Source organism: Pseudophryne corroboree, chromosome 1 (genome assembly GCF_028390025.1).
Source record: "Pseudophryne corroboree isolate aPseCor3 chromosome 1, aPseCor3.hap2, whole genome shotgun sequence".
Taxonomy (NCBI): domain Eukaryota; kingdom Metazoa; phylum Chordata; class Amphibia; order Anura; family Myobatrachidae; genus Pseudophryne; species Pseudophryne corroboree.
The window spans coordinates 1,180,889,338-1,180,911,603 of NC_086444.1; positions in this window are offsets into that span (position 1 = coordinate 1,180,889,338).

A 22,266-nucleotide genomic window follows, 5' to 3' on the forward strand; every position below is an offset into this window, starting at 1 on the left:
AGCCTGCCACCCTGGACCATCTAACACACCCACTCCACCAGCCTGCCATCTTGTACCCCCTAGCACACCCACACCACCAGCCTGCCACCCTGTACCATCTAACACACCCACTCCACCAGCCTGCCACCCTGTACCACCTAACACACTCACTCCACCAGCCTGCCACCCTGGACCATCTAACACACCCACTCCACCAGCCTGCCACCCTGTACCACCTAACACACCCACTCCACCAGCCTGCCACCCTGGACCACCTAACACACCCACTCCACCAGCCTGCCACCATGTACCCCTAGCACACCCACTCTACCAGCCTGCCACCCTGGACCATCTAACACACCCACTCCACCAGCCTGCCACCCTGTACCACCTAACACACCCACTCCACCAGCCTGCCACCATGTACCCCTAGCACACCCACTCTACCAGCCTGCCACCCTGGACCATCTAACACACCCACTCCACCAGCCTGCCACCCTGTACCACCTAACACACCCACTCCACCAGCCTGCCACCCTGTACCACCTAACACACCCACTCCACCAGCCTGCCACCCTGGACCACCTAACACGCCCACTCCACCAGCCTGACACCCTGTACCACCTAACACGCCCACTCCACCAGCCTGCCACCCTGTACCACCTAACACGCCCACTCCACCAGCCTGCCACCCTGGACCACCTAACACACCCACTCCACCACCCTGCCACCCTGTACCACCTAACACACCCACTCCACCAGCCTGCCACCCTGTACCACCTAACACACCCACTCCACCAGCCTGCCACCCTGTACCATCTAATATACCCACACCACCAGCCTGCCACCCTGTACCACCTAACACACCCACACCACCAGCCTGCCACCCTGTACCACCTAACACACCCACTCCACCAGCCTGCCACCCTGTACCACCTAACACGCCAACTCCACCAGCCTGCCACCCTGTACCACCTAACACACCCACTCCACCAGCCTGCCACCCTGTACCACCTAACACGCCCACTCCACCAGCCTGCCACCCTGTACCACCTAACACGCCCACTCCTCCAGCCTGCCACCCTGTACCACCTAACACACCCACTCCACCAGCCTGCCACCCTGGACCACCTAACACACCCACTCCACCAGCCTGCCACCCTGTACCACCTAACACACCGACTCCACCAGCCTGCCACCCTGTACCACTTAACACACCCACTCCACCAGCCTGCCACCCTGTACCACCTAACACACCCACTCCAACAGCCTGCCACCATGTACCACCTAACACACCCACTCCACCAGCCTGCCACCCTGTACCACCTAACACACCCACACCACCAGCCTGCCACCCTGTAATACCTAACACACCCACTCCACCAGCCTGCCACCCTGTACCACCTAACACACCCACTCCACCTGCCTGCCACCCTGTACCACCTAACACACCCACTCCACCAGCCTGCCACCCTGTACCATCTAACACACCCACTCCACTAGCCTGCCACCCTGGACCACCTAACACACCCACTCCTCCAGCCTGACACCCTGTACCACCTAACACACCCACTCCACCACCCTGCCACCCTGTACCACCTAACACACCCACTCCACCAGCCTGCCACCCTGTACCACCTAATACACCCACACCACCAGCCTGCCACCATGTACCACCTAACACACCCACTCCACCAGCCTGCCACCCTGTACCACCTAACACACCCACTCCACCAGCCTGCCACCCCGTACCACCTAACAGACCCACTCCACCAGCCTGCCACCCTGGACCACCTAACACACCCACTCCACCAGACTGACACCCTGTACCACCTAACACACCCACTCCACCAGCCTGCCACCCTGTACCACCTAACACACCCACTCCACCAGCCTGCCACCCTGTACCATCTAACACACCAACTCCACTAGCCTGCCACCCTGGACCACCTAACACACCCACTCCACCAGCCTGACACCCTGTACCACCTAACACACCCACTCCACCAGCCTGCCACCCTGTACCACCTAACACACCCACTCCACCTGCCTGCCACCCTGTACCACCTAATACACCCACACCGCCAGCCTGCCACCATGTACCACCTAACACACCCACTCCACCAGCCTGCCACCCTGGACCACCTAACACACCCACTCCACCAGCCTGACACCCTGTACCACCTAACACACCCACTCCACCAGCCTGCCACCCTGTACCACCTAACACACCCACTCCACCAGCCTGCCACCCTGTACCACCTAACACACCCACACCACCAGCCTGCCACCCTGTACCACCTAACACACTCACTCCACCAGCATGCCACCCCGTACCACCTAACATACCCACTCCACCAGCCTGCCACCCTGTACCACCTAACACACCCACACCACCAGTCTGCCACCCTGTACCACCTAACATACCCACTCCACCAGCCTGCCACCCTGTACCACTTAACACACCCACACCACCAGCCTGCCACCCTGTACCACCTAACACACCCACTCCACCATCCTGCCACCCTGTACCACCTAACACACCCACTCCACCAGCCTGCCACCCTGTACCACCTAACACACCCACTCCACCAGCCTGCCACCCTGTACCACCTAACACGCCCACTCCACCAGCCTGCCACCCTGTACCATCTAACGCACCCACACCACCAGCCTGCCACCCTGTACCATCTAACACACCCACACCACCAGCCTGCCACCCTGTACCACCTAACACACCCACTCCACCAGCCTGCCACCCTGTACCACCTAACACACCCACTACACCAGCCTGCCACCCTGTACCACCTAACACGCCCACTCCACCAGCCTGCCACCCTGTACCATCTAACACACCCACACCACCAGCCTGCCACCCTGTACCATCTAACACACCCACACCACCAGCCTGCCACCCTGTACCACCTAACACACCCACTCCACCAGCCTGCCACCCTGTACCACCTAACACACCCACTCCACCAGCCTGCCACCCTGTACCACCTAACACACCCACACCACCAGCCTGCCACCATGTACCACCTAACACACCCACTCCAACAGCCTGCCTACTTGTACCCCCTAGCACACCCACACCACCAGCCTGCCACCCTGGACCATCTAACGCACCCACTCCACCAGCCTGCCATCTTGTACCCCCTAGCACACCCACACCACCAGCCTGCCACCCTGTACCACCTAACACACCCACTACACCAGCCTGCCACCCTGTACCACCTAACACACTCACTCCACCAGCCTGCCACCCTGGACCATCTAACACACCCACTCCACCAGCCTGCCATCCTGTACCACCTAACACACCCACTCCACCAGCCTGCCACCCTGGACCACCTAACACACCCACTCCACCAGCCTGCCACCCTGTACCCCTAGCACACCCACTCTACCAGCCTGCCACCCTGGACCATCTAACACACCCACTCCACCAGCCTGCCACCCTGTACCACCTAACACACCCACTCCACCAGCCTGCCACCCTGTACCACCTAACACACCCACTCCACCAGCCTGCCACCCTGTACCATCTAACACACCCACTCCACCAGCCTGCCACCCTGGACCCTCTAACACACCCACTCCACCAGCCTGCCATCTTGTACCCCCTAGCACACCCACACCACCAGCCTGCCACACAGTACCCCCTAGCACACAGCCAACCTGCCACCCTATAACCCTTAGCACACCCACGGCACCACCCTGCCACTTTGTACCCCTTAACACACCCACACAACCAGCCTGCCACCCTGTACACCCTAGCACACTCAAACCACCAGCCTGCTACCCTGTACCCCTTAGCACCCCCACTCCACCAGCCTGCCACCCTGTACCATCTAACACACCCACACCACCTGCCTGCCACCCTGTACCACCTAACACACCCACTCCACCAGCCAGCCACCCTGTACCACCTAACACACCCACACCACCAGCCTGCCACCCTGTACCACCTAACACACCCACTCCACCAGCCTGCCACCCTGTACCACCTAACACACCCACTCCACCAGCCTGCCACCCTGTACCATCTAACACACCCACTCCACCAGCCTGCCACCCTGGACCCTCTAACACACCCACTCCACCAGCCTGCCATCTTGTACCATCTAACACATCCACACAACCAGCCTGCCACACAGTACCCCCTAGCACACAGCCAACCTGCCACCCTATAACCCTTAGCACACCCACTCCACCAGCCTGCCATCTTGTACCATCTAACACACCCACACCACCAGCCTGCCACCCTGTACCACCTAACACACCCACTCCACCAGCCTGCCACCCTGTACCACCTAACACACCCACACCACCAGCCTGCCACCCTGTACCACCTAACACACCCACTCCACCAGCCTGCCACCCTGTACCACCTAACACGCCCACTCCACCAGCCTGCCACCCTGTACCACCTAACACACCCACTCCACCAGCCTGCCACCCTGGACCACCTAACACACCCACTCCACCAGCCTGCCACCCTGTACCACCTAACACACCGACTCCACCAGCCTGCCACCCTGTACCACTTAACACACCCACTCCACCAGCCTGCCACCCTGTACCACCTAACACACCCACTCCAACAGCCTGCCACCATGTACCACCTAACACACCCACTCCACCAGCCTGCCACCCTGTACTACCTAACACACCCACACCACCAGCCTGCCACCCTGTACCACCTAACACACCCACTCCACCAGCCTGCCACCCTGTACCACCTAACACACCCACTCCACCAGCCTGCCACCCTGTACCACCTAACACACCCACTCCACCAGCCTGCCACCCTGTACCATCTAACACACCCACTCCACTAGCCTGCCACCCTGGACCACCTAACACACCCACTCCACCAGATTGACACCCTGTACCACCTAACACACCCACTCCACCAGCCTGCCACCCTGTACCACCTAACACACCCACTCCACCAGCCTGCCACCCTGTACCACCTAATACACCCACACCACCAGCCTGCCACCATGTACCACCTAACACACCCACTCCACCAGCCTGCCACCCTGTACCACCTAACACACCCACTCCACCAGCCTGCCACCCCGTACCACCTAACAGACCCACTCCACCAGCCTGCCACCCTGGACCACCTAACACACCCACTCCACCAGACTGACACCCTGTACCACCTAACACACCCACTCCACCAGCCTGCCACCCTGTACCACCTAACACACCCACTCCACCAGCCTGCCACCCTGTACCATCTAACACACCAACTCCACTAGCCTGCCACCCTGGACCACCTAACACACCCACTCCACCAGCCTGACACCCTGTACCACCTAACACACCCACTCCACCAGCCTGCCACCCTGTACCACCTAACACACCCACTCCACCTGCCTGCCACCTTGTACCACCTAATACACCCACACCGCCAGCCTGCCACCATGTACCACCTAACACACCCACTCCACCAGCCTGCCACCCTGGACCACCTAACACACCCACTCCACCAGCCTGACACCCTGTACCACCTAACACACCCACTCCACCAGCCTGCCACCCTGTACCACCTAACACACCCACTCCACCAGCCTGCCACCCTGTACCACCTAACACACCCACACCACCAGCCTGCCACCCTGTACCACCTAACACACTCACTCCACCAGCATGCCACCCCGTACCACCTAACATACCCACTCCACCAGCCTGCCACCCTGTACCACCTAACACACCCACACCACCAGTCTGCCACCCTGTACCACCTAACATACCCACTCCACCAGCCTGCCACCCTGTACCTCTTAACACACCCACACCACCAGCCTGCCACCCTGTACCACCTAACACACCCACTCCACCATCCTGCCACCCTGTACCACCTAACACACCCACTCCACCAGCCTGCCACCCTGTACCACCTAACACACCCACTCCACCAGCCTGCCACCCTGTACCACCTAACACGCCCACTCCACCAGCCTGCCACCCTGTACCATCTAACACACCCACACCACCAGCCTGCCACCCTGTACCATCTAACACACCCACTCCACCAGCCTGCCACCCTGTACCACCTAACACACCCACTCCACCAGCCTGCCACCCTGTACCACCTAACACACCCACTCCACCAGCCTGCCACCCTGTACCACCTAACACGCCCACTCCACCAGCCTGCCACCCTGTACCATCTAACACACCCACACCACCAGCCTGCCACCCTGTACCATCTAACACACCCACACCACCAGCCTGCCACCCTGTACCACCTAACACACCCACTCCACCAGCCTGCCACCCTGTACCACCTAACACACCCACTCCACCAGCCTGCCACCCTGTACCACCTAACACACCCACACCACCAGCCTGCCACCCTGTACCACCTAACACACCCACTCCAACAGCCTGCCTACTTGTACCCCCTAGCACACCCACACCACCAGCCTGCCACCCTGGACCATCTAACGCACCCACTCCACCAGCCTGCCATCTTGTACCCCCTAGCACACCCACACCACCAGCCTGCCACCCTGTACCACCTAACACACCCACTACACCAGCCTGCCACCCTGTACCACCTAACACACTCACTCCACCAGCCTGCCACCCTGGACCATCTAACACACCCACTCCACCAGCCTGCCATCCTGTACCACCTAACACACCCACTCCACCAGCCTGCCACCCTGGACCACCTAACACACCCACTCCACTAGCCTGCCACCCTGGACCACCTAACACACCCACTCCACCAGCCTGACACCCTGTACCACCTAACACACCCACTCCACCAGCCTGCCACCCTGTACCACCTAACACACCCACTCCACCAGCCTGCCACCCTGTACCACCTAACACACCCACTCCACCAGCCTGCCACCCTGTACCATCTAACACACCCACTCCACCAGCCTGCCACCCTGGACCCTCTAACACACCCACTCCACCAGCCTGCCATCTTGTACCCCCTAGCACACCCACACCACCAGCCTGCCACACAGTACCCCCTAGCACACAGCCAACCTGCCACCCTATAACCCTTAGCACACCCACGGCACCACCCTGCCACTTTGTACCCCTTAACACACCCACACAACCAGCCTGCCACCCTGTACACCCTAGCACACTCAAACCACCAGCCTGCTACCCTGTACCCCTTAGCACCCCCACTCCACCAGCCTGCCACCCTGTACCATCTAACACACCCACACCACCTGCCTGCCACCCTGTACCACCTAACACACCCACTCCACCAGCCTGCCACCCTGTACCACCTAACACACCCACACCACCAGCCTGCCACCCTGTACCACCTAACACACCCACTCCACCAGCCTGCCACCCTGTACCACCTAACACACCCACTCCACCAGCCTGCCACCCTGTACCATCTAACACACCCACTCCACCAGCCTGCCACCCTGGACCCTCTAACACACCCACTCCACCAGCCTGCCATCTTGTACCATCTAACACATCCACACAACCAGCCTGCCACACAGTACCCCCTAGCACACAGCCAACCTGCCACCCTATAACCCTTAGCACACCCACTCCACCAGCCTGCCATCTTGTACCATCTAACACACCCACACCACCAGCCTGCCACCCTGTACCACCTAACACACCCACTCCACCAGCCTGCCACCCTGTACCACCTAACACACCCACACCACCAGCCTGCCACCCTGTACCACCTAACACACCCACTCCACCAGCCTGCCACCCTGTACCACCTAACACGCCCACTCCACCAGCCTGCCACCCTGTACCACCTAACACACCCACTCCACCAGCCTGCCACCCTGGACCACCTAACACACCCACTCCACCAGCCTGCCACCCTGTACCACCTAACACACCGACTCCACCAGCCTGCCACCCTGTACCACTTAACACACCCACTCCACCAGCCTGCCACCCTGTACCACCTAACACACCCACTCCAACAGCCTGCCACCATGTACCACCTAACACACCCACTCCACCAGCCTGCCACCCTGTACTACCTAACACACCCACACCACCAGCCTGCCACCCTGTACCACCTAACACACCCACTCCACCAGCCTGCCACCCTGTACCACCTAACACACCCACTCCACCAGCCTGCCACCCTGTACCACCTAACACACCCACTCCACCAGCCTGCCACCCTGTACCATCTAACACACCCACTCCACTAGCCTGCCACCCTGGACCACCTAACACACCCACTCCACCAGCCTGACACCCTGTACCACCTAACACACCCACTCCACCAGCCTGCCACCCTGTACCACCTAACACACCCACTCCACCAGCCTGCCACCCTGTACCACCTAATACACCCACACCACCAGCCTGCCACCATGTACCACCTAACACACCCACTCCACCAGCCTGCCACCCTGTACCACCTAACACACCCACTCCACCAGCCTGCCACCCCGTACCACCTAACAGACCCACTCCACCAGCCTGCCACCCTGGACCACCTAACACACCCACTCCACCAGACTGACACCCTGTACCACCTAACACACCCACTCCACCAGCCTGCCACCCTGTACCACCTAACACACCCACTCCACCAGCCTGCCACCCTGTACCATCTAACACACCAACTCCACTAGCCTGCCACCCTGGACCACCTAACACACCCACTCCACCAGCCTGACACCCTGTACCACCTAACACACCCACTCCACCAGCCTGCCACCCTGTACCACCTAACACACCCACTCCACCTGCCTGCCACCTTGTACCACCTAATACACCCACACCGCCAGCCTGCCACCATGTACCACCTAACACACCCACTCCACCAGCCTGCCACCCTGGACCACCTAACACACCCACTCCACCAGCCTGACACCCTGTACCACCTAACACACCCACTCCACCAGCCTGCCACCCTGTACCACCTAACACACCCACTCCACCAGCCTGCCACCCTGTACCACCTAACACACCCACACCACCAGCCTGCCACCCTGTACCACCTAACACACTCACTCCACCAGCATGCCACCCCGTACCACCTAACATACCCACTCCACCAGCCTGCCACCCTGTACCACCTAACACACCCACACCACCAGTCTGCCACCCTGTACCACCTAACATACCCACTCCACCAGCCTGCCACCCTGTACCTCTTAACACACCCACACCACCAGCCTGCCACCCTGTACCACCTAACACACCCACTCCACCATCCTGCCACCCTGTACCACCTAACACACCCACTCCACCAGCCTGCCACCCTGTACCACCTAACACACCCACTCCACCAGCCTGCCACCCTGTACCACCTAACACGCCCACTCCACCAGCCTGCCACCCTGTACCATCTAACACACCCACACCACCAGCCTGCCACCCTGTACCATCTAACACACCCACTCCACCAGCCTGCCACCCTGTACCACCTAACACACCCACTCCACCAGCCTGCCACCCTGTACCACCTAACACACCCACTCCACCAGCCTGCCACCCTGTACCACCTAACACGCCCACTCCACCAGCCTGCCACCCTGTACCATCTAACACACCCACACCACCAGCCTGCCACCCTGTACCATCTAACACACCCACACCACCAGCCTGCCACCCTGTACCACCTAACACACCCACTCCACCAGCCTGCCACCCTGTACCACCTAACACACCCACTCCACCAGCCTGCCACCCTGTACCACCTAACACACCCACACCACCAGCCTGCCACCCTGTACCACCTAACACACCCACTCCAACAGCCTGCCTACTTGTACCCCCTAGCACACCCACACCACCAGCCTGCCACCCTGGACCATCTAACGCACCCACTCCACCAGCCTGCCATCTTGTACCCCCTAGCACACCCACACCACCAGCCTGCCACCCTGTACCACCTAACACACCCACTACACCAGCCTGCCACCCTGTACCACCTAACACACTCACTCCACCAGCCTGCCACCCTGGACCATCTAACACACCCACTCCACCAGCCTGCCATCCTGTACCACCTAACACACCCACTCCACCAGCCTGCCACCCTGGACCACCTAACACACCCACTCCACCAGCCTGCCACCCTGTACCCCTAGCACACCCACTCTACCAGCCTGCCACCCTGGACCATCTAACACACCCACTCCACCAGCCTGCCACCCTGTACCACCTAACACACCCACTCCACCAGCCTGCCACCCTGTACCACCTAACACACCCACTCCACCAGCCTGCCACCCTGTACCATCTAACACACCCACTCCACCAGCCTGCCACCCTGGACCCTCTAACACACCCACTCCACCAGCCTGCCATCTTGTACCCCCTAGCACACCCACACCACCAGCCTGCCACACAGTACCCCCTAGCACACAGCCAACCTGCCACCCTATAACCCTTAGCACACCCACGGCACCACCCTGCCACTTTGTACCCCTTAACACACCCACACAACCAGCCTGCCACCCTGTACACCCTAGCACACTCAAACCACCAGCCTGCTACCCTGTACCCCTTAGCACCCCCACTCCACCAGCCTGCCACCCTGTACCATCTAACACACCCACACCACCAGCCTGCCACCCTGTACCACCTAACACACCCACTCCACCAGCCTGCCACCCTGTACCACCTAACACACCCACACCACCAGCCTGCCACCCTGTACCACCTAACACACCCACTCCACCAGCCTGCCACCCTGTACCACCTAACACACCCACTCCACCAGCCTGCCACCCTGTACCATCTAACACACCCACTCCACCAGCCTGCCACCCTGGACCCTCTAACACACCCACTCCACCAGCCTGCCATCTTGTACCATCTAACACATCCACACAACCAGCCTGCCACACAGTACCCCCTAGCACACAGCCAACCTGCCACCCTATAACCCTTAGCACACCCACTCCACCAGCCTGCCATCTTGTACCATCTAACACACCCACACCACCAGCCTGCCACCCTGTACCACCTAACACACCCACTCCACCAGCCTGCCACCCTGTACCACCTAACACACCCACACCACCAGCCTGCCACCCTGTACCACCTAACACACCCACTCCACCAGCCTGCCACCCTGTACCACCTAACACACCCACTTCACCAGCCTGCCACCCTGTACCACCTAACACACCCACACCACCAGCCTGCCACCCTGTACCACCTAACACACCCACTCCAACAGCCTGCCTACTTGTACCCCCTAGCACACCCACACCACCAGCCTGCCACCCTGGACCATCTAACACACCCACTCCACCAGCCTGCCATCTTGTACCCCCTAGCACACCCACACCACCAGCCTGCCACCCTGTACCATCTAACACACCCACTCCACCAGCCTGCCACCCTGTACCACCTAACACACTCACTCCACCAGCCTGCCACCCTGGACCATCTAACACACCCACTCCACCAGCCTGCCACCCTGTACCACCTAACACACCCACTCCACCAGCCTGCCACCCTGGACCACCTAACACACCCACTCCACCAGCCTGCCACCATGTACCCCTAGCACACCCACTCTACCAGCCTGCCACCCTGGACCATCTAACACACCCACTCCACCAGCCTGCCACCCTGTACCACCTAACACACCCACTCCACCAGCCTGCCACCATGTACCCCTAGCACACCCACTCTACCAGCCTGCCACCCTGGACCATCTAACACACCCACTCCACCAGCCTGCCACCCTGTACCACCTAACACACCCACTCCACCAGCCTGCCACCCTGTACCATCTAACACACCCACTCCAGCAGCCTGCCACCCTGGACCATCTAACACACCCACTCCACCAGCCTGCCACCCTGTACCACCTAACACACCCACTCCACCAGCCTGCCACCCTGTACCACCTAACACACCCACTCCACCAGCCTGCCACCCTGGACCCTCTAACACACCCACTCCACCAGCCTGCCATCTTGTACCATCTAACACATCCACACAACCAGCCTGCCACACAGTACCCCCTAGCACACAGCCAACCTGCCACCCTATAACCCTTAGCACACCCACTCCACCAGCCTGCCATCTTGTACCATCTAATACACCCACACCACCAGCCTGCCACCCTGTACCACCTAACACACCCACTCCACCAGCCTGCCACCCTGTACCACCTAACACACCCACACCACCAGCCTGCCACCCTGTACCACCTAACACACCCACTCCACCAGCCTGCCACCCTGTACCACCTAACACACCCACTTCACCAGCCTGCCACCCTGTACCACCTAACACACCCACACCACCAGCCTGCCACCCTGTACCACCTAACACACCCACTCCAACAGCCTGCCTACTTGTACCCCCTAGCACACCCACACCACCAGCCTGCCACCCTGGACCATCTAACACACCCACTCCACCAGCCTGCCATCTTGTACCCCCTAGCACACCCACACCACCAGCCTGCCACCCTGTACCATCTAACACACCCACTCCACCAGCCTGCCACCCTGTACCACCTAACACACTCACTCCACCAGCCTGCCACCCTGGACCATCTAACACACCCACTCCACCAGCCTGCCACCCTGTACCACCTAACACACCCACTCCACCAGCCTGCCACCCTGGACCACCTAACACACCCACTCCACCAGCCTGCCACCATGTACCCCTAGCACACCCACTCTACCAGCCTGCCACCTTGGACCATCTAACACACCCACTCCACCAGCCTGCCACCCTGTACCACCTAACACACACACTCCACCAGCCTGCCACCATGTACCCCTAGCACACCCACTCTACCAGCCTGCCACCCTGGACCATCTAACACACCCACTCCACCAGCCTGCCACCCTGTACCACCTAACACACCCACTCCACCAGCCTGCCACCCTGTACCATCTAACACACCCACTCCAGCAGCCTGCCACCCTGGACCATCTAACACACCCACTCCACCAGCCTGCCACCCTGTACCACCTAACACACCCACTCCACCAGCCTGCCACCCTGGACCCTCTAACACACCCACTCCACCAGCCTGCCATCTTGTACCATCTAACACATCCACACAACCAGCCTGCCACACAGTACCCCCTAGCACACAGCCAACCTGCCACCCTATAACCCTTAGCACACCCACTCCACCAGCCTGCCATCTTGTACCATCTAATACACCCACACCACCAGCCTGCCACCCTGTACCACCTAACACACCCACTCCACCAGCCTGCCACCCTGTACCACCTAACACACCCACACCACCAGCCTGCCACCCTGTACCACCTAACACACCCACTCCACCAGCCTGCCACCCTGTACCACCTAACACACCCACTTCACCAGCCTGCCACCCTGTACCACCTAACACACCCACACCACCAGCCTGCCACCCTGTACCACCTAACACACCCACTCCAACAGCCTGCCTACTTGTACCCCCTAGCACACCCACACCACCAGCCTGCCACCCTGGACCATCTAACACACCCACTCCACCAGCCTGCCATCTTGTACCCCCTAGCACACCCACACCACCAGCCTGCCACCCTGTACCATCTAACACACCCACTCCACCAGCCTGCCACCCTGTACCACCTAACACACTCACTCCACCAGCCTGCCACCCTGGACCATCTAACACACCCACTCCACCAGCCTGCCACCCTGTACCACCTAACACACCCACTCCACCAGCCTGCCACCCTGGACCACCTAACACACCCACTCCACCAGCCTGCCACCATGTACCCCTAGCACACCCACTCTACCAGCCTGCCACCTTGGACCATCTAACACACCCACTCCACCAGCCTGCCACCCTGTACCACCTAACACACACACTCCACCAGCCTGCCACCATGTACCCCTAGCACACCCACTCTACCAGCCTGCCACCCTGGACCATCTAACACACCCACTCCACCAGCCTGCCACCCTGTACCACCTAACACACCCACTCCACCAGCCTGCCACCCTGTACCATCTAACACACCCACTCCAGCAGCCTGCCACCCTGGACCATCTAACACACCCACTCCACCAGCCTGCCACCCTGTACCACCTAACACACCCACTCCACCAGCCTGCCATCTTGTACTCCCTAGCACACCCACACCACCAGCCTGCCACACAGTACCCCCTAGCACACAGCCAACCTGCCACCCTATAACCCTTAGCACACCCACGGCACCACCCTGCCACCTTGTACCCCTTAACACACCCACACAACCAGCCTGCCACCCTGTACACCCTAGCACACTCAAACCACCAGCCTGCTACCCTGTACCCCTTAGCACCCCCACTCCACCAGCCTGCTACCCTGTACCCCTTAGCACCCCCACACCACCAGCCTGCTACCCTGTACCCCTTAGCAGCCCCACCCCACCAGCCTGCCACCCTGTACCACCTAACACATCCACACTACCAGCCATCCATTACCACCAGCCTGCCATCTTCTATCCCAGTACAGAAATGATTACCCGGACTCACCGGTATCCACAAGACACCAGTCACACTCTGACAGCATGTTCCACAGGGCAGAGAAAACCCTTGCAGTCTCGTTGCAGCCAGCAGGAACACTGTCCTCCAGCTCTGCGGCCACATGCCCAGAATTTTTTTTTCCCAGCACTGGGAGGGCGGGGGCGGTTAGGGTACGCTTGACGGCGGTGACAGCGGTTTAACTTACCTGCAGGCAGGAGGAGGGGTTCTGCACAAGGAAGCCGCTGATAGCACCGAATCACATCCCCACTATCCTGCTGCAGGGCGCTTTACGTGGCCGCATTCCTGGAGTAATGGTCGGGTCGGTCCTGAATATACTGCAACGAGGCAGCCTCAGCAGGCCCCCCTTCAGGTCCCCCACCCATAGGCAGCTGCCTAGTGGAAGCGCCGACCCTGCAGATGGGTACTGTATGAGTAACCTGCATATAGGAGTAATGCAGTGAGTGCCTCACGAAGCTGGCGAGTACATCATACACGGATGTTTAGGCCTATAGGGACTATTTATAAAGCAGTGTAGAAGTGAGCAAGTGGAGAAGTTGCCCATGACAACCAATCAGTGTTGAGGTAACATTTATAAAGTTCATTGTATAAAATTATGCGTAGCAGCTGTTTGGTTGCCATGGGCAACTTCTCTACTCGCTCACTTCTCCACACTTTTCACTGCTTCATGAATGGACCCCATATCTATGTATAAAACTGTGACACATTCAATGACTCTGAGACAGTCGTTTGGTTATTTTGTGTGGGAATGTTGCCATACTTTATGCTATTATATAAAGGCTGTTGCTTCATTAAATTTGCATTACAGTATATGTTTGTGTTACTAAAAATACTACGGCTATACCGATCCAGCATCGTACAGTGGCCCTCATTCAGAGTTGATCGCACCAAGCAACTTTTTGCTGCTGGTGCGATCAACTAATCTCTGCCTATGGGGGAGTTTATTTTAGCATAGCAGGGGTGCGATCGCTTGTGCAGCCCTGCTATGCTAAAAAAGTTTCACACAAAACAAGACCAGGGTCAGACCTACTTACCCTGTGCGATGGAAACAGCGATGAAGGTCCCGGCTGTGACGTCAGACATCCGCCCTCCGTTCGCCTGGACACACCTGCGTTTTTCTTACCACTCCCCGAAAATGTCTTAAAACGGTCATTTGACGCCTGGGAACGCCTTCCTGCTGTCAATCTTCTTGCGGTCGCCGCTGCCACCGCTTTCTTCGCTGACAGCGTCGTTGCCGTCGCCGGGCAACGCCGCCCATGCGCAATGCGCACGCCGCGCATGCCAGGCCCGATCGCACCACTGCGAAGAAGTGCAGCGTGTGATCGGGTCAGAATGAGGGCCAGTGGGGGTTATTCAGAGTTGATCACAGCAGCAAGTTTGTTAGCAGTTGGGCAAAACCATGTGCACTGCAGGGGGGCAGATATAACATATGCAGAAAGAGTTAGATTTGGGTGGGTTATATTGTTTCTGTGCAGGGTAAATACTGGCTGCTTTATTTATACACTGCAAATTAGATTTCAGTTTGAACACACCCCACCCAAATCTAACTCTCTCTGCACATGTTATATCTGGCACACCTGCACTGCACATGTGGGGTCATTCTGACCCGATCGCACGCTGCAGTTTATCGCAGCGGTGCGATCGGGTCAGAACTGCGCATGCACTGGCACCACAGTGCGCCAGCGCATGCCAGTACGATGCAGTACGATCGCCTCTGCCTGATTGACAGGCAGAAGCGGTCGCTGGGCGGGGGGGATGACACATCAGTGTTTGGCCGCCGTTTCGTGGGTGCGGTCCATCCAATGCAGGCATGGCCGGACCGTGCGGGGGGTGGATCGTGGTTGCGTGACGTCACACACAGCCGCTGCGGGACGGGGAGCTACTCCTAAAGTGCAAAAGCATCGCCGCTGTGCGATGCTTTTGCACTTCTGCTGGGGGGGGGGGGGGGGGGGGAGCGGCACTGACATGCCGGGCGGGATGGCTCTGTGCTGGGCGTCCCCCCGCATGTCCATGGTCATGATCGTAGCCCTGCAAAATTTTGCAGGGCTACGATCAACTCGGAGTGACCCCCATGGTTTTGCCCAACTGCTAACAAATTTGCTGCTGCGATCAACTCTGAATTAGGCCCATTGTACGTGTATCTGAATATTGGGCCTAATTCAGACCTGATCGCTAGGGTGCGTTTTTTGCATCCCTGCGTTCAGGTAGTCGCCGCCTACAGGGGGAGGGGGTAGTCGCTGTGCAGGGCTGCGATCGCATGTGCAGGAGAGCTGCACAAACAGAAGTTTATGCAGTCTCTGCACAGACCAGGACTTACTCTTCCAGTGCGATGATCGGGGCCGGAGCTGACGTCAGAATCCCTCCCTCCAAACGCCTGGTCCCGCCTACGTTTTTGTGGACACGCCCACAAACGGCCTCTTCTTGTCAGTCACCTTGCGACTGCCCGTGCGATCGTTTTTCTTGCACATCCCGTCGCTGCCCGGCGATCCCTATCGTTGCGGACCAATGCGCCTGTGCATTGCGGTGCATACGCATGCGCAGTTCTGACCTGATCACAGGCTGTACGAAAACGCAGCCTAGCGATCAGGTCTGAATTAGGCCCATAGATCGGCTACAAAGAGAGGCTGAATCTACGGGTTCTCCAGGACATTCCTGGCCCCTCTTACATGTATCTCAGAATGTCTTTTCCGAGAATTCAGGTTTCCGGTGCATGCAGATTACCCGGATTAGTCAGAATAGATTTCTATTTCCATTTTATTGAATCTGGCAGCCATAAGGAAACTTGGGATGGCTATCAAGGATTAAGCCAAGGCCATGAGAGATGGGTGTCCTGTTGTATTGGAGTCCTAAACTTACTCCCTCTTCTCTGGATCTCTGTTTTTTTGGGAACACTGAAAATAATTCATTTCACTGTTTTACACGGTGCAGTCTGTGGGGGTGATTCCGACCTGATCGTAGCGGTGCTAAATTTAACACAGCTACGAACACTGACACAGACATGCGGGGGGGCACACGCCCAGCACAGGGCTAGTCACCCCGCATGTCTGGCCCGGCCCCACCGCACAAGTACAAAATCATCACCCAGCGGCGATGCTTTTGTACTTGTAGAGTAACTCCCAGCCAGCGCACCTCCTGGGGCTGGCCGGGAGTTACTTGTCGCTGCCAGGGTCGCAGCGGCTGTGTGTGACATCACACAGCCGCTGCAGCCTGCCCCCCCACCCCGCACGGACCGGCCACGCCTGCTTTGGCCGGACCGCGCCCCGAAAACGCCGGCCAAACGCCACCGTGCCGCCCCCTCCCGCCCAGCGACCTCCTCTGCCTGTCAGTCAGGCAGAGGCAATCACTAGGCAACGACGACCGTCAGTTGTCTTGCGGTTCCACACAGGGCCGGCCCACAGGGGAAACCCCCGGTGGGCCCCACAGCCTGTGAGCCCTCCTCCACCTCTAGGGATCAGGTTCCAGACTCTATCCTAGTGCACCTGAATTATGCATAATACATGGTATAGCTCATAGACAGTTAAAAGATAGACAGTCATTAGTCAGACACTATATGGTCGACAGTCAAAAGTCAGACAAGGTCAAAAGTCAGACAGTCAAATGTTAGACAGGGTCATAAGTCACACACAAAAAATGTTTTTTTTATTTTTTTTGTGTTTTTATTTTTAAACCTTTTTAACCCAAATTTGGTGAAATCCGTCCCCTCGCAGGCTCGCTTCGCTCGCCGCAACTTTGCTAAAAGGTAATGGTTTGTGACATGGATAGTAAATGAGGCAAAAGTTGTAAAAAACTAGTGATGAGCGGATTCGGTTGTACTCGGTTTTACTCGGTTCTCAAAACGGCATCTTATTGGCTATCCAAAACACGTGACATCCGTGAGCCAATAAGATGCCGTTTTGAGAACCGAGTAAAACCGAGTAAAACAAAATCCGCTCATCACTATAAAAAACACAAAAAATACACAAAAAAACATTTTTTTTTGGTGTCTAACTTTTGACCCTGTCTGACTTTTGACTGTCAACCATATGGTGTCTAACTAATGACTGTCTATCTTTTAACTGTCTATAGTCACTAACCCATTATACATATGTTACATTCAACTTCACAGGAATGTGGTTTATTATATATTTACCAAGGGGCACAGAACATGTACTCTGTAAATGGTTATCCAAGTGGCTGGCCACACCCCAGTGCAGACTGGCCACACCCTTAAGCATGTGACCATCCAACAGCATTTCCCGGTGGGCCCTTCATGCCCTAGCCCGACACTGTACACGCACACTCGTCAGGTGCCAATTAACCTACCAGTATATTTTTGGACTGCATGAGGAAACCGGTGCACCCGGAGGAAACCCACGCAAGCGCAGGGAGAATATACAAACTCCACACAGTTAGGGCCATATTGGGAATTAAAACAAAAGAGTACATTTAGCATATGTCTATATGGAACACTAATTCATTGTGTGATGAAACATGTTTTAGCATAAATCTGGCGCCATTTGACTAGCCATTGGCTACTTCTAGGTGCACACAACAGAGAAATATTGTATATATTGGTATACAGGGGGTCATTCCGAGTTGTTCGCTCGCAAGCCGTTTTTAGCAGCTTTGCACACGCTAAGCCGCCGCCTACTGGGAGTGAATCTTAGCTTCTTAAAATTGCGAACGAGAGATTCGCAATATTGCGAAAAGACATCTCTGTGCAGTTTCTGAGTAGCTCCAGACTTACTCGGCATCTGCGATCAGTTCAGTGCTTGTCGTTCCTGGTTTGACGTCACAAACACACCCAGCGTTCGCCCAGCCACTCCTCCGTTTCTCCAGCCACTCCCGCGTTTTTCCCAGAAACGGTAGCGTTTTTTCACACACTCCCATAAAATGGCCTGTTTCCGCCCAGAAACACCCACTTCCTGTCAATCACATTACGATCGCCTGAACGAAGAAAAAGCCGTGAGTAAAATACCTAACTTCATAGCAAATTTACTTGGCGCAGTCGCAGTGCGAACATTGCGCATGCGCACTAAGCGGAAAAGCGCTGCGATGCGATAAAACTTACCGAGCGAACAACTCGGAATGACCCCCACAGTGTTTCAGCAGTGATTACTGTGAGATAAGAGCCAGCGTCACTTTTGTATACAGATGTGAGCCTGAGTGTAATGAGGGCCCTGCTCGTCGTCAGAGCTTACAGTCTAAAGGGAGGGGGCAATGCTGAGACAATAGGATCTGGGGTACAGGGGCTGGCAGGACACCCTGAAGCAGTAGTATTAGGTGGGACCTACCTTAGTGAAGAGGTGTGTTCTGCAAGAGCGCTTGCTGGACTGAAGGTTGGGCGAGCGTCTGCCAGGTGGGTAGGGAGTGTCAGAGGAGCGGAGCAGCACGGGAGACGTCTTTATACCTTACTCTGTGAAAATGAATAGGCCATCACCAATGCATTTTCAGAGGCTCAGCATGCTGCAGGGCAGATGGCCTTGGGGTTCAGGCAGCCGGCCCTTTGGCCATAGGACCAGGTATCTTCAGAGATGTAAGAACTATGATCTACAGTATATTAATGTTACTTGCGATAAACCTTTCCAGCGATGATATCAGTGTTCTCTCTGCTCCCGCCACATTCCCCGTTCCTATAGTGGTGATATACGGTGATCATCGTGGAACCTGGATGATAAATATGTCATACAGTATGTGACACGAAATGCATAACAGCAGCTCTTTGTTTTCGGAGGACTCAGACTAAATAATTCCTTTTACTGTTACGTCACCGTATTGATATTTTTTTTATTATTTATTTTTTAGGTTTTTGTGTCTAGCACCAGCATAAACCGCAGGGAACAGAGTCATACAAATGTTAAACAAATCAGTGAGAGCTTTGCTCCATAAATCAGCCGTCCCTCGGCTTCCGCACATGAGCTCGCTCGGAATATCTCCATGAGCGGTCAGCGTGGTTAGCTGTACTAAATAATGTTTTCTGGACACGGCAGCCGGCAGTGAGGTTGGGATGACATCATGTGTGCTGAAACATTTACGGAGCACGACGTTGTGTTTATTACACCACTGCAATAAGTCAATAGATTACACCGCTGTTTACATTTTACAGTGCAGTATGTGTCATTGTTTATAGTAAACGGGGTAACGAGTTGAAATCTTACAGTAGTAATCCCTGATGCAACATAATGTTTCTTTCAAAATGTCATCAGTTTAAGAAATAAATTCTATTTTGAAAGACCGGAAACTTTGATCATTCGCACCAATAACAAATATTTATATCATCCCGGCTGAGCAGATGTTGACCAACTGCCTAGTGGAAGACACTTATTGCATGCATACCATAAAGACGAACACCCTTTACCGCCATTGGTGTCATGGAAAAGGAGTGCAATAATTAAAGTATACAACCAACCCCCCCATCCCGTTCGTGGGATTTAATTGTTTGAAAGACATTCTAAAAAAATGAGCATCCTGTAGCTTTATCTGATCTTCAGAGCTGCTACTGGTTCGGGCTTAATTGCTGTCTGCTTTTAGGGGGGTAGAAGAGGATTGGACGTAGCCCAGGGCATCTAACGCACTAGGTAGATACCCCGATTTGGCATGGTCATGCTCAGACGTTGGGTGGTGCCGTATAATTTACCACCAGTCAGCTGACTAATGTCCAGCTGCCCCAGGGATATTTGGTTGATGGATGGCAGTGGTGAGAGATTTTGAGAAAGCGGGTGACTAGCCTCTATGACGCTTATCACCATTAGATATATTACTTTTCTTCAGGGGTGCCCTTCATCTTATTGGCATGAGATACATGACGTGGCTTACACGCTCCGCCCTCGTTTTTTCATTATAGCCGCATACAAAGTCTCTTATAGTCTACTAGCAGTGTCGTACTGGAGCATGAAGGGCCCACCAGGGGAATGCAGTGATAGCGGCCCATGGTTAAGGGGTGTGGCCAGTTAGCACAGGGGTGGGGCCCAGCAGGGATTTTCCGCGGTGGCCCAGTCCAACCCTGCATACTAGGCATTTAGGATTAGTACTTTTGTTGCACAGGAATTGGTATATATCCTGTGAGGCAGCAGGAGGAAGAACCTGGCAGCCAGAATGCCAGCAGGATACACAGAGCTTCCCATCCAGGGGAGAGCTAGGATGTGGAGAGGGCTGTAAGTGAACCAGGGATCCCAGTTTTTTTACCCCTCCCCATATACAGCAGACAAGAAAGACACACAGAGGGCACTCCTGAGTCCTGTCCCAGTGTGTAATTAGCACAGAGACTGCTGCTATTCTTGCATGTGACAAGATAGATGATATAACCAATATATAACATTGGTTTAAATCTGCTATACCCATTCTAATATACACTCTTCCCCGGAGCACACTGCCATGTGGCAGGCAGGATGACAAGTGGGGCCAGAGGGGAGCAGTCTTAAGTTCCCTGAGCTCCACCAAGGCTTAGGGGGAGATGTATTAAGCCTTGGTGGTGTAGAAATACTTACCCTCTCCGATGTTGAGATCTTCATAGTCGGGATGCCACAGTCGGTCATCCTCACCACCGGAATTTTGTATGTATTCCTTGCAGAGATCTACTGCGGTACCCAGTAATACACTAGATTAGAGTAACACTAAATATTTGTGGTTAACCCCTGAAAACGGGTGTTTTTGGGAATAAAGATGCAAATGTTCCATGATAAATGGGCCCCTATAGGAGGTAAGTACCTTCCCAGCAACTATTGCTTAATATTACACTACCATATCTGCAACAATAACCACACAGGGCTAAGGTAACAGTCTTCAGTTCCTGCTCTGGAACATTCTGTGAATTCCTCTTTAGGGATTAGGCACAGAATTAAACCACAA